The following is a 14,664-nucleotide window of genomic DNA, read 5'->3' as shown; positions in this document are numbered from 1 at the left end:
GAGTATGTAAGCACCCATTCATGGGGAGAAGTTCACTAGAGCATCATTCAATGCATTCCCTCTCTTACCAGCCCAAGGAACTTGGCCCATAGCTGAGGACCTGCGTCCCATATCCTCTGTGTTTCACTACAGCACCTGTAGGTTGCTGATTGCTTGGCTGGGCCACTGGAATGCAAATTTAAATACTGGTATCATCTGTCTATGCTATGGAAAGCTTGCTGATCCTTTGGGTATTAAGTTGCCTGGAAAAAATCCTTTGTTAATGCACAGCAAGTGTAATGAAGGATTCATCTTGCCAAAAACTCAGTTTTTGACCATTAGATTTCAGAATTCAACAGAACTGTTTGAAAAGCCTCTGGGTTTTGGTGTGAATGCTAAGTCTGCCTGCTGCCTGACCAGAGGACAGAACCTCTTGGTTTCCCTCTGAGAAATAATGGAAATATACCCACTATTATTTAATCATCTCAAATGATTTTTTTAAATCTTGGAGTAAGCGTTTGCATTGAAAGTAAAAAGCAACCATTTTTGTTCCTCCACTGAAATATTAAGATGGATACAGTAAAAAGAAGTTCTACGTTTTCCAAAAAGGGATTGCTTTTCTCTCTTTGGACTTCATTTTCTGTGTGTTTAAAGTTTTTTTGTCAAATCCATAGATTGAAAAGAGATCTGACAAATTTTCAGTAAATGCATTTTTCCTAGGAAATTATGTTGTCATGTAACTCCATTTGTTCTTTGTTTTCCAGACTGGTATAAATTTGTTATGAAAACCAATAATTAATCTGATTCTATTTCAAAAGGCACTCTAGGGGTCCTGTTTAAATTTTTTAATGTTTGTTTTCAAATCGGAAGCTCATACAAGACTGCAGAAGCTTTTTATTGACTCTAGCCCCAAAGCAGGGGCTTTGTGTCGTTCGGTTAGCATGGAAGACAATTATAATATGTTTGGAAAAAAGTCATATTGTAAAATTTAATTTTCATTTATTTAGATAAAATTTGAAAGCCAGTTATGGAAATATAAGTGCTTTATTTTTTGTTGGAAGAAGCAATTGTAACTTGTTTGAATTTGTCATTTTTTTTTCAGTTCTTTGTGCTACAGAATGCAAATATCTGTTTGTTAAAGTTCGTGCAGCAAGATTTATTTTTTTATTTTATGACAGGTTTTGCGGATGGTTTTCTTATCGTGCTTTGCTTTTTTTTTCTTTGTGTTTTGTTACATTTATTTTGTGAGTAGAATAGGAATGTAGAGATAACTTCCAAAATATTTAGCTCTGTCGGTTTCTTGGGCTGAACTTTGTGGAGCTACTGTAATGGAATATTTTAAAAATAAAAATATTAGGAACTGGTTAAATGAATGTGGAAATAGGAATTGTGAGAACATTTTTCAATCCAAAGTATCAAGTAGATAGCTTTCTCGAATAATTGTATATGAGACAGATTTTTCTCAAGTTGCAAGAATTAGATTATTCATTAAATCATATTATATCTTTTTTTGACAAAACTAGTTGTAAAACTTCAAGTGAAATATAAACTTTTTGATATTCAATAGAAGAGAGAGCTGAAATTAAAAGTTAGCATAATTAAAGTACTATTTAGTATCACTATCACTATTAATTTATGTTGTACTAGTATTTGCAGGTCCTAATTGGGATTTAGGGCTCCTTTGTACTAGGTGCACACTTAAGGAAAAGATGGTATCTGCATTGGTGAGCTTGTATAGGGAACTAAGATGGCACCAATGCTAATGTTAAAAGGAATAACAGGTGGAATAATTTTAATTGCAGTAAACGTATTCAGAATATTGGATGCTATTAGCCATGTAGCTGTCACTATTTAAATATTTCCAAATAAGCTGAGCCTGGGGTCTTAGTGGCTGTCCCCCACTTCTGACCTCCTTGACTATCTGTCTTTTTATGGAGGTTGGACTTTCATCTTGCTCTTTGGTCTGGCTGCCGTTTCTCCCTGGTGAGAGGGGTGTTTGTGCGCACGCACAGGAAGCCTGCTGCTCACTCTTGAAAGCAGTTGTTAGAAGCAGGAAGTAGTTTTTTTCTTTACTAGATAGTTCAGCCAATGGCCTGGGACTGAGGACGGCTAACAACCAGGACAGAATTTAAAAACCTGAACAGTCCTGGTCAAATGGGACATTGTGAAGCATGAGTCAGAAGAATGAGTACTGTCAGTAACCTGAATGTTTTGATGGTCCAAGAATGAACACTCCTTTGTGTCATATTACGTTTCCAGAAAAGCTTCATTAATTTAGAGTAGGGCTATCAAGTGATTTAAAAAAAGTAATTGCGTGATTAATCACATTGTTAAACAATAATAGAATACCAAATATTTTGGGATATTTTCTACGTTTTCAAATATATTGATTTGAGATACCAGTTTATTTCAATTACAACACAGAACACAAATTGTACAGTGCTCACTTTATATTTATTTTTATTACAAATATTTGTGCTATAAAAAAAATAGTATTTTTCAATTCACTTCATACAAGTACTGTAGTGCAATCTCTTTATCATGAAAGTTGAACTTACAAATGTAGAATTATGTACAAAAAAGCCTGCATTAAAAAATAAAACAGTGTAAAACTTTAGTGCCTACAAGTCCACTCAGTCCTACTTCTTGTTCAGCCAGTCACTCGGACAAACAAGTTTGTTTACATTTGCAGAAGATAATGCTGCCTGCTTCTTGTTTACAATGTCACCTGAAAGTGAGAACAGGTGTTCTCATGGCACTGTAGTAGCCGCCATCACAAGATATTTGCCAGATGCGTTAAAGATTCATATGTCTCTTCATGTTTCAACCACCATTCCAAAGGACATGCATCCATGCTAATGAGGGCTTCTGCTCGATAATGATCCAAAGCAGGGCAGACCGATGCACGTTCATTTTCATTATCTGAGTCAGAGGCCACCAGCATCAGTCTGATTTTCTTTTTTGGTGGTTCGGGTTCAGTAGTTTCCGCATCGGAGTGTTGCTCTTTTAAGACTTCTGAAAGCATGCTCCACACCTCATCCCTCTCAGATTTTGGAAGGCACTTCAGATTCTTAAACCTTGGATTGACTGCTGCATCTATCTTTAGAAATCTCACATTGGTACCTTCTTTGCGTTTTGTCAAATCTGCAGTGAAAGTGTCCTTGAAACGAACATGTGTTGGGTCATCATCCGAGATTGCTATAACATTAAATATATAGCAGAATGCGGGTAAAACAGAGTAGGAGACATACTATTCTCCCTCAAGGAGTTCAATCTCAAATTTAATTAACATATTATTTTTTTAACAAGCGTCAGCAGCATGGAAACGTCCTCTGGAATGGTGGCTGAAGCACGAAGGGGTATACGAATGTTGTTCTCACTTGCAGGTGACATTTTAGATAAGAAGCCGGCATCATTATCGCCCATAAATGTAAACAAATTTGATTGGCTGAACAAGAAGTAGGACTGAGTGGACTTGTAGGTGCTAAAGTTTTACATTGTTTTGTTTTTGAATGTAGTTACGTAACAAAAAAAATCTACATTTGTAAGTTGCACTTTCATGATGAAGAGATTGCATTGTAGTATTAGGTGAACTGAAAATACTATTTCTTTTGGTTATCATTTTTACAGTGCAAATATTTGTAATAAAAATAATGTAAAGTGAGCGCTGTATACTTTGTATTCTGTGTTGTAATAGAAATCAATATATTTGAAAATGTAAAAAAAAATCCTAAAATATTTAATAAATTTCAATTGCAATTCTATTGTTTAACTGTGCAATTAAAACTGCGATTAATTGTGATTAATTTTTTTAATCACGATAATTTTTTTGAGTTAACTGTGATTAATCGACAGCCCTAATTTAGAGATAAGGTTGCTCAAGTCCTTTTCTTCGTGATAATCAAACGCAAGGACCTTTTCTACACACAGTCTGAGCACAGCTGTGTAGTTAAACATGTGCCACCCCCTGGTGAGAGACACTCTGGTTTGGGTGCCTTATATCGATTCTGCTACTACTAAGGAATCAATTTAAGCAAAATCGAAACAGGACATTGTTAATCTGAGACAAGAGTGTTCACCCTGGGGCATTGCACAGATTAAACTAAATCAGTTTACAAACCAGTTGAGTGAAACTAGTACTAAAAGTGTAGCAGAAAACATAAATTAAGGCAACGTTCACACCCAACTCAGTAATACCAGTCTCCAAGCATTAGTTCTTCAGCACTGCTCAAGCACACCAACAGTCTACTACAGGGGTCGGCAACCTTTCAGAAGTGGTGTGTTGAGTCTTCATTTATTCACTCTAATTTAAGGTTTTGCGTGCCAGTAATACATTTTAAAGTTTTTAGAAGGTCTCTTTCTGTAAGTCTGTAATATATAACTAAACTGTTGTTGTATGTAAAGTAAAGAAGGTTTTTAAAATGTTTAAGAAGCTTCAGTTAAAATTAAATTAAAATGCAGAGCCCCCCAGACCTGTGGCCAGGACCTGGGCAGTGTGAGTGCCACTGAAAATCAGCTCGCGTGCCACCTTCGGTACCCGTGCCATAGGTTGCCTGCCCCTGGTCTACTACCTTCCCTAGATGTTCGCTTTGAGTTCAACAGTACTGTTGCCTTCAATGCACATACTTCAAAGCAGTGTCAATCCAGAGCCCCACTTAAAAAAAGAAAAAAAAGAGAGAGAGGCCAGTATGTTCACTGGCCCTTCAGAATAGGCTAGCTTGCTTAACAGTTCAGCAATACTTATAGAGCAGATTTGGGAGCTCTTGCAGATCTCCCCAAATCAGCTTCTTAGTAGCTCAGCTGTTGCAGAACATGTGGGCTTGGAGGCGGGATAGGAAGCGGATGGAGTGGAACTGCAGAGTTTGGCTTCTTTTGTATTTAAAGCCTGTGGTATATACTTTTTAAATTATCACTAACAGAGGGGTTGGAGAGCACAGGTGATTTTTTTTAAAACCATTTCTCCCTCTCATTTTCTTTTTTCTCCTACCCATCATGTGAAAGTAGCATAATACAATTTCAGACAATGAGAGTTATACAATGAGGAAAGTATGTGGGTAATTGTGTGTACTAAAATTTATACACAATTGAATGTCTAACTTCTATGCACAGCTGCTATCTCTGCATGTGCAGTCCTGCTATGTTGTGCACTGATGACCAATTACACATCCAGCTAGTTACTTGCATGTGCAATTACTGCAACTGGGCATGCATTTTTGCTTACACATTTTGAAATTCTGGTCCTCCATTTCCAAAGCCATATATAGTAATTTCAGAATTGCATGTAGAAAGATCTTGGGTAAAAATCTGATCCCACTGAGGTCAATGGGGAATTTTGCCATTGACTTCAGTGAGGACAGGATTTCACACTTTGTTTGTAGTTGGTGGTACAAGAATGAAATAACTGGGCAGTTCTTCTTTATTTAGTTTGCATATTTTAGTTTATTTTTCGACATATCTTGAAGGAGACCAGTCTGTTTGTCTTCCAGAGCTATGACAAAGACAAAATATTTTATTTGATCAGCTATTTATAAACATTGCTGATACCAGTAAGTATAATAAAATATGAGCTATTAAAATACCAGGCCTTCAACAATAACAATTATATATTCATAGAATCATAGAATACAGTAACTCCCTACTTAAGGTCCTCTCACTTAACGTTGTTTCAGTCGTATGTCCCTGGTCAGTTAGAGAACATGCTCCATTTATGCAATGCTTCACTATAACGTCGTTTGGCTGCCTGCTTTGTCCACAGCTGGCAGCCCCTCATCAGCTCCCCTATGCCCTCCTCACAGCGCCTCCCGCCCACCAGCAGACCCTGTGGATCAGCGTCGTCCCCCTCCTCCCCTCACCTCCTGCCCGCAGCAATCAGCTGGCTTGCGGCATTCAGGAGGGATGTGGGAGGAGTGAGGACTCGGCGCGCAGTCTCCACCTCCCTCCTCTGTCTTCCACAAACCAGCTAATTGCTGTGGGCAGGAGGCAGGGGAGGGAAGGGGAAGGAGCGAGCATGCAGTGTGCGGAGTAAAGCGGTGGGGGGGAGAAGAAGAGGCGGGTTAAGGGGGGGGGGGTTGAGGGAAGGGGTGGAGTGGGTGGGCCGAGGGTTGAGCCCTCCGTCCCTCGTGCTTGCAGAGTAGGGGGAGCTGCCGCTGCTGCTGCGCAACATGCTTCTCCTAACCTACAGCACCTTCAGCCTCCTTGCCTGCCTCATAGTCTCCAGTGCCAGTGAGCTGTGCCTGTGTGGGGTAAGGCGGGGGCACCTCCCAACTATAGTACTGTACTATATAGCAAAAAAAAAATTCCCTGGAACCTAACCCCCCCCATTTACGTTCATTCTTATGGGGAAATTGGATTCACTTAACATCATTTCACATAAAGTTCCTTTTTTTCAGGAACATAACTACAACGTTAAGTGAGGAGTTACTGTGTCAGGGTTCATCTAGTCCAACCCCCTGCTCAAAGCAGGACCAATTCCTAACTAAATCATCCCAGCCAGGGCTTTGTCAAGCCTGACCTTAAAAACCTCTAAGGATGGAGATTCCACCACCCATTCCAGTGCTTCACCACCCTCATAATGAAAAAGTTTTTCCTAATATCCAACCTAAACCTCCCCCACTGCAACTTGAGACCATTACTCCTTGTTCTCTCATCTGCTACCACTGAGAACAGCCTAGATCCATCGTCTTTGGAACCCCCTTTCAGGTAGTTGAAAGCAGCTATCAAATCCCCCCTCATTCTTCTCTTGTGCAGAATAAGCACATAGTTTTACTGAAATACTCAAGTTTTGCTAAATAAAGTTTTTATTCAAAAATGAAATCACTGAGGACTGCAGTAGGAAATGAGGCCTATGGTGTTTTTTGGGGGTTTTTTTTGGTGTGGCTTTAAAAACTGTCTGAACAAAGTTTGACAGTTTTTGATTTAAAACAAATATTTTTCACTACTTTTGTAACCAGCACACTTTCCTTACCTAAGTCCAACCTAAATAATTGCAAGACTTCCCTTTTTTTTTTTAATGTAGTTTCTCTTGTAGACCTGTGTTTATTGACTTAGATTAGGACTGGACTAGAGCCCAGAGACAGTCATATTGGGTCTTTAGGTTTTTTGTTACAAATCAACTTTTGTTGCCAGGCCTAGTAAATATTCTTGATTATTTTTGTTAGTTTTATTGTAAGTTCTTGCCAAAGATACAGTGTATTATACCCAAAACAGATGTTCTGTTTAGACAAATGTATATTTGCTTTAACAGAACCCAAAATGAAAATGAAACAACAGTGTGTTCAGCATTAACATGACAGCTGATGAACTTCAGGATTTCATGGGCCTTTTTAAGTTAAGTTAAAAATCTTTGGGAAATGCATATGCAGAGCACTGGGACTGGTTTTCTTTGGCTTGCTGTCCGTTCTAGGAGTCTTTGAGTGACAACTGTTTGAGTGACAGATGGGCTATGCTGGAATAGAGCAATGTAAACAGCTTTATCATGTTTTTAAAAATAAATTTAAAAACCACAATTTTACTTTCTGCCTAAATAGTCTTATGATAAGAATACTTGCATTCTTGCAGGTGAAACTAATTATTTGTATATTTATATTGAAGTGCACTCATGATAAATTATTTCAGCTCACACTTAACAATAGTTTGTAGCATGTGCGTTAGATTACTGGTAGATAAAACAACATCAGCAGATTAAGAACATAACCTGTACACTTTAGGTGTTTTTTGTTTATCATCTATTTGGCTTGTTGTCATTTGTATTGTTTCTGTTATCCTGGACTTTAAACAGTTTGTCCTTTTCCCTTACCTTTGACAAAATCTTTTTCTGGCTTTTCAGGCATTTCAAGCATTGATCTTATTGATGATCTATTAGTATTTATGTTCAAACACTACTATATTGTAGCAAGTCAAGCAAAATCCATAAAATCTTGTAAGATCATTTCTAATGCATTTTATTTCTTTGCTTTAATGTCTTAAATACTTAGGAATTTTCTGCTGAGGTAGAACAGGAGTTCCATAACTTTGAAGTTGGTTCTTAATGGTGGAAAATAGATATGAAAATATTTGTTCAACAGGAATTTAAGTTCACTTGTATTTTTATAGGTATCTGTACAAACTGTAAATTCCCCTTTTGATTTTAATCTGTGTTTTATGTTGCTGAATATCTGCTATACTCTGTAGACTTGAACAAATGCCACTTTCAAGTTCTCTGTGCCTCCACATTTCTATGTTACACCCAACTTAATTCCATTGCTTTTCTGCTTCATAGAACTCTGTTTGAAGGGAGTCTAACGTTCAGGTTCACATTATGATAATTAGGTTTCAAGGCGAAGCAGGGGGATTAAGATGTCTGACGTCTAGTTGCAGAATAAAGTTCAGAGCCACTTGTAAAACTTGTTTGATTGGTTAACGGAAGTATTCAATGTTTATGCCAGCATTAGTCCGTATTTCATCAGGTATCCTCGGTGCTGTAACTCTAGATGTGACCTTGGGACTTGATTTACCTCAGCTAAGTTTTCTTTATTAATGTGCCATGAAAGAGGTACATGAAAGATAGCTAACATCAAAGCACCTTTTAAAGTAAAATAGTTGATATGAATCCCTTGGCATTTAACACTGTCTGTCAAATGTTTCAGCTGGCTTGCATCCTTTTACAAGCTATTGCTTGCTGCATTAAAGCAGTTGTTTCAAGTCTGTTGAGGGTACTGAAAGGAGAGGTGGGGGAAGTGGAAAATTTTACTCATATTTCTTTCAAATTGTACTTTCTTCAAGTTTTTATTTTGATCTGTTAGACAGTATAACATTGATGACACAAATGTATGCAACCACACATTAGACGCCTGTATAGGAGGCAGAAAATAGTTTCCAAAGCTGTTGCAAAAGGAATAAATGTTCTACAAAGACAGCATGTAAGTGTCTGAACTGAAAAACAAACTGTTTTTTAACCATTTAGCTACTTGGGTTTTGACAAGTCTTAAACGCAGACATGCAAAATTCTAATCAACACATAATATTTAGAATGGTGACAAGGGGTGTGTGTGTGTGTGTGTGTGTAAAGCAGTGTTTCTCAAACTGGGGTCGCCGCTTGTGTAGGGAAAGCCCCTGGTATGCCAGGCCAGTTTGTTTACTTGCCCTGTCCACAGGTCCGCGGTTCGCTGCTCCGGGCCAATGGGAGATGCGGGAAGTGGCCTGGGCCGAGGGACGTATTGGCCGCCGCTTCCAGCAGCTCCCATTGGCCTGCAGCGGCAAACCATGGCCAATGGGAGCCGCGATTGGCCGGACCTCAGGACGGGGCAGGTAAACAAACTGGCCCGGCCCGCCGGGGGCTTTCCCTACACATGTGGCGACCCCGGTTTGAGAAACGCTGGTGTAAAGAGTGTGTGTGGAGGGGGAAATAAGACACAAATAATTTTTAGAAAATTATGTAATGTTCTCCATCCAAACTGTCTTCCAGCCCTTGCTTAATGTTACTTAATGTTACTTAACTCAAGATAGTTAAGACCAAAGCAGATTGTGAAGAACTTCAAAAAGATCTCACAAAACTAAGTGATTGGGCAACAAAATGGCAAATGAAATTTAATGTGGATAAATGTAAAGTAATGCACATTGGAAAAAATAACCCCAACTATACATACAACATGATGGGGGCTAATTTAGCTACAACGAGTCAGGAAAAAGATCTTGGAGTTATCGTGGATAGTTCTCTGAAGATGTCCACGCAGTGTGCAGAGGCGGTCAAAAAAGCAAACAGGATGTTAGGAATCATTAAAAAGGGGATAGAGAATAAGACTGAGAATATATTATTGCCCTTATATAAATCCATGGTACGCCCACATCTCGAATACTGTGTACAGATGTGGTCTCCTCACCTCAAAAAAGATATTCTAGCACTAGAAAAGGTTCAGAAAAGAGCAACTAAAATGATTAGGGGTTTAGAGAGGGTCCCATATGAGGAAAGATTAAAGAGGCTAGGACTCTTCAGTTTGGAAAAGAGAAGACTAAGGGGGGACATGATAGAGGTATATAAAATCATGAGTGATGTTGAGAAAGTGGATAAGGAAAAGTTATTTACTTATTCCCATAATACAAGAACTAGGGGTCACCAAATGAAATTAATAGGCAGCAGGTTTAAAACAAATAAAAGGAAGTTCTTCTTCACGCAGCGCACAGTCAACTTGTGGAACTCCTTACCTGAGGAGGTTGTGAAGGCTAGGACTATAACAATGTTTAAAAGGGGACTGGATAAATTCATGGTGGCTAAGTCCATAAATGGCTATTAGCCAGGATGGGTAAGAATGGTGTCCCTAGCCTCTGTTCGTCAGAGGATGGAGATGGATGGCAGGAGAGAGATCACTTGATCGTTGCCTTTTAGGTTCACTCCCTCAGGGGCACCTGGCATTGGCCACTGTCGGTAGACAGATACTGGGCTAGATGGACCTTTGGTCTGACCCGGTACGGCCTTTCTTATGTTCTTATGTTCTAATGGGTGTTAACCCTTTCATTGTGATCACTGGGAGCAGTTGAAGCAGAACTGATAACCATGAGCACTTCACAGGAACAACCGTATAATATGTTATATTTCCTGATACTGACAGAATTTCTGACGTCACACCAGCAGGCAGCAGTAGTTTCATTGTAATCCTGTTTTAATGAATGCTCACTTTTAGCTGTGTTTATATTTGAGACCATCCTGTAAATGAGAATTTTACTTGTGGGTGAAAAGAGTGATTTTCTACAACTTTTCTTGCGCTCGCTCTCTCTCTCTCTCTCTCTCTCTCTCTCTCTCTCTCTCTCTCGAGCAAGAAAAGTTATAGAAAATATGTGTGTGTGTGTGTCTCAAATCACATATGTATGTGTGTGTGTGAAAACATTTGATTAAACTATCAGACATAATCAGCAGGGTTCAAGATGAGGTTCTGAGCTTCATTTGACATAAGCCTGCAGGTAAGTGTAGAAGGTGTGGTGAGCCCAAATTGTTAGAGCCCTGCAAATCCGCAGATGTTTTCCATCTTTGCAGATTGAAGATTGGATGCGGATGCAGATTTTTGATCCGCGCAGGACTCTAGAGCAGCAGTTCTTGATGGGGAGTAGGGAGGAGCGGGAAGGATTCAGGGGGTCCGCCCATTGGGCTGAAGCTCTGAGTCCTGGTGCGGGGGCAGGGGAGTGCCAGACCTCAGGGCTTTAGCTCCAGGACGGTGGGGGAGGAGTGTTGGGGCTCAGGGCTTCTACCCTGGGTGGCTGTGGCCCCCCCTGAAACCAGCTCCTGGCTCTCCAGGGAGCCATGGACACCTGGTTCAGAACTGCTGCTCTGTAGAGTGCTGGTGCGGATATGAATCCATCTAAAAGTGCAGATTGTGGGTCAGATACAATTTAATTACTGTGGATGTGTATCAGATGCGGATCCAAATTTTTGTATCTGCACGGGCCTCTACAAATTGCATCCAAGAGTGAATCTCAGAAGGCACTTTGAAATTCTGAACCCGACTGTGTAGAAAAGGCAAGGTTTTACTTGTCCTGAGTATGTGACTATTAGAAAAGTTTACTGGGTATGCTAGATGAAATCTCTATTCACCCGTCTGAAGAGGAGCAGGCAAGTGAAAAAAAAATTGAACCGGCACCGGAAAACCACCAGCTGAGCTGGCAAATTAGGAGATGTGAATTCTGGCCTTTCCTAGAATGAATTTGGGGATTTTTAAATATAAACTTTTAAAAGGGTGTTAACTGAAGTTGTGAAATGGGTTTTATAGCAATGTGGAAGGAATTAGGATTTTTTTGAAAAACCCTGCCTCTTTTGAAATAAGAATGAAGTACAGTCAGGAACTTTTTAATAGATGTAAAGAGAGTGAATGATGGGTGATTGCTAATGTCTCTTATTTTAGAAACGAGGAGGTCCTGTCTACATCAATCTGAGAACCAGACATAAAAACAAAACAAAACAAAACATAACTAGTAAAAAGAGGTCTACATCTAAATATAATTCTTAACTTTTCCAGATCATCAGAGGGAATTATCTGATGCAGATGTAGAACAATTGACTGAAAATTCTTTAAAAAGATACTCCTATATTTCTTCCCCTTTATTTTTACTTTTGAGAATAAAATCATGCTAACAGTGATAAAATATAAAGCCAAGATCAAAATATTTATCATACATAAATCTCATCAGATATTATAAAGATCTTATAAACACACAAGAAAAAGTTGAATTTGTGCAAAAATAGAAAAGATTTTAAGCAGAGTGGATTTGTTTTAAATCAAAATGAAGCAGATATTTATGAAGTCATTGGAAGGTGAACTATCTCCACATCAGCAGGTTAATCATTAATATTTGGAGAATATTCTTGCCATACTGTATTAGGAGGAGAACATCACCGGACAGACATTTACATTGTTTTATTTAACTAAAATAGCAACGTTATGTATTCTGGATTTTTTTCTTCAACAGCAAACATAATATTTTAACAAAACAAGCATGAACTTTTGAATTTAGTTAAACATTAAAGTTTTTTAAAATCAGGTTTTTTTTTGTTAAAATTGTTTAACTAAAATAGTTAAATGAAATATTTAAAAAAACAAACAAAAATTAAATCGACTGTGTCAGTCAGGTCAACATGAGAAACTTAAAGTATTGGCTTCTGCAGCTAACTCAGTCATCTTCACCTTCATTTTCCTGTTTGTTCATAATCTGGAAATGAAAAACATGCTTTCCTGCTTTTTCAGGTACCAAATGATTTCTCAATTTGGAATGAATTAGTCCAAAGGAAGAAAATATTCTTTCTACACTGACTCAAGAAGCTACTGCTGTTAAAAGTGAGATTATCACTCCAACAGTCTCTGAATCCAAGTGCTTAAGTGACTTCCACAAGTTCACTGGTTTGACTTTCTTTAAAACATCATCAGCAAACATATTTCTTGAATGGTTCTTTTTTTCCCAAACTCGGTCTCTTTTATGGCCTGCTGCCATTATAGGTTTTCCCTTCTAGTGAGAGAATGGTATGGCAGATCTCAAATCAATGAAGGCTACACTCAGAAAGACCTCAAAAAGCATTTTATCAAAAAAATCCAATTTAAATACAAAAATACGATATATAATATATATATATTTTAAATAATTGATTTTTTATCCATCCTGATTTTAAGCCTGTATGTTACCAAGCATACAACAATGCATTCAAGGGCAATTATTCATACATTTTACAATGAAATACATTGATTTCAAAGCCAGTCTCAAAATTCAGGTAACTATTATTCAAATAGCTCTGTTTTAGAAACTGAGTGTCCATTTTCAGTATTTTATGGTATTATCTACAGAGCAACTAGTTGTAGGAAATAGTAGGAAATAGTATGGGTTTGTTCAGAAAATTTTTTATACCACAGAAATGTAGGTAGTTAAAACCCCATACTGGCTACCTCCTCAGGAGGAAAAAAAGAAGATACCAAAATGATGGGCACTTTATACATATAATAACAGAAAGGAGTAAGGTGAGGGGAAGCAAATGAGAGAAATATTTACAAATAAAAGAACAAAAAAATATTGCAAGTGAAGGAGATTTCTTAGTGATAGGCTAGGAAAAATGAAAAAGATGGTGCTTACTGTTTAGCACACCCAAGTGTGTCCATCCGATCTCATGAGATTTGGTTGGCATCATGGTCAGAGCTTTGGAAGGCATTCACTGAGCAAGACTATATATGTGAGTAAAGTGCAACAACTTACTCTAGAAAGCTCAGAGAATCAGTTTAAAAAACTCAAAGTACCAGTATAATGCATTAAACAAAGAATCGTTGAAAAGCCATGTACAAAACAGAAGGCAGCTAGTTATTCTGTGCATAAAAATGAGTTTAATCCATACGTAGCCATCATTTAAAATTGTACAGTATTCTGTTGTGCTGTCCACTAATGTTTCAATACTTTTAGTTTGTCAACATAATTTACTGTACTCAGGATTTTATGTGTTGGCAATAGCAGTCTCTGTAGCCGGAAACCTGGCATTCAAAATCTTATCATAGAAGACAATGATTGTTATTGAATTTGAAGAAAATTGATTTGCTAGCTCTTAAATTGCTACATTGTAAAAATGAAACAAAATTAGCCTATGTAGATGTCTTTTTTTTTTTAAGGTTCCATAGATTAAAGACCATCTTGTTTTCTATAATAAAATGATTTAGGCTATTGGTTCATAATATAGCTACGTCCAATAGAGCTTTTATATTCTGTCTAATCAATAGTCTACTTTTCATACAATGTGTAAAGGCAGACTTACATGAGTTACTTCGTTGAATTGCTATGGGACAACTAAACATAAGTCAGTATTATAAATTAATGTTTTTGCTACGGTCAATTGTTAAAAACACATTAAACTGTTCTTAAATAATTGCTGACAAAATAGACTATTGATAATTGATTTATTTGTCAGCGCTTTCTATCTAAAAGCCTCTGCTATTGGAATTAATCTAATTGTAGTTTTGGGACTCTGTGTGGGTAAAATATTGGGTGGGTGGATGAATTAGGATACACAGTGTATACCACCATTGGGGTGTATGATTGCAGCACAGCCTTGTCCTGTTGCCTGTAGCAGTAATCACACCCACTCTATGCTACTTGGATAATACTTATATGGCCACATATCTGCTGTTCATTCCGGTAGTACCTAGGGGCCTCAACCAGCTGAGGACTAGAAATAGCATAAAAGGCAGCGTT

The 14,664-nt window shown here is 38.0% G+C and overlaps 1 protein-coding gene across 3 annotated transcripts in view; it reads left to right on the top strand.

Moving 5' to 3' along the window:
• SRBD1 (S1 RNA binding domain 1) overlaps positions 1 to 14,664 on the top strand; it is a 257,032-nt gene that overhangs the window by 96,645 nt on the left and 145,723 nt on the right. The window lies entirely within an intron of this gene.

Source organism: Mauremys mutica, chromosome 3 (genome assembly GCF_020497125.1).
Source record: "Mauremys mutica isolate MM-2020 ecotype Southern chromosome 3, ASM2049712v1, whole genome shotgun sequence".
NCBI classification, from domain to species: Eukaryota; Metazoa; Chordata; order Testudines; family Geoemydidae; genus Mauremys; species Mauremys mutica.
This window is presented reverse-complemented; position numbering and strand designations above follow the sequence as displayed.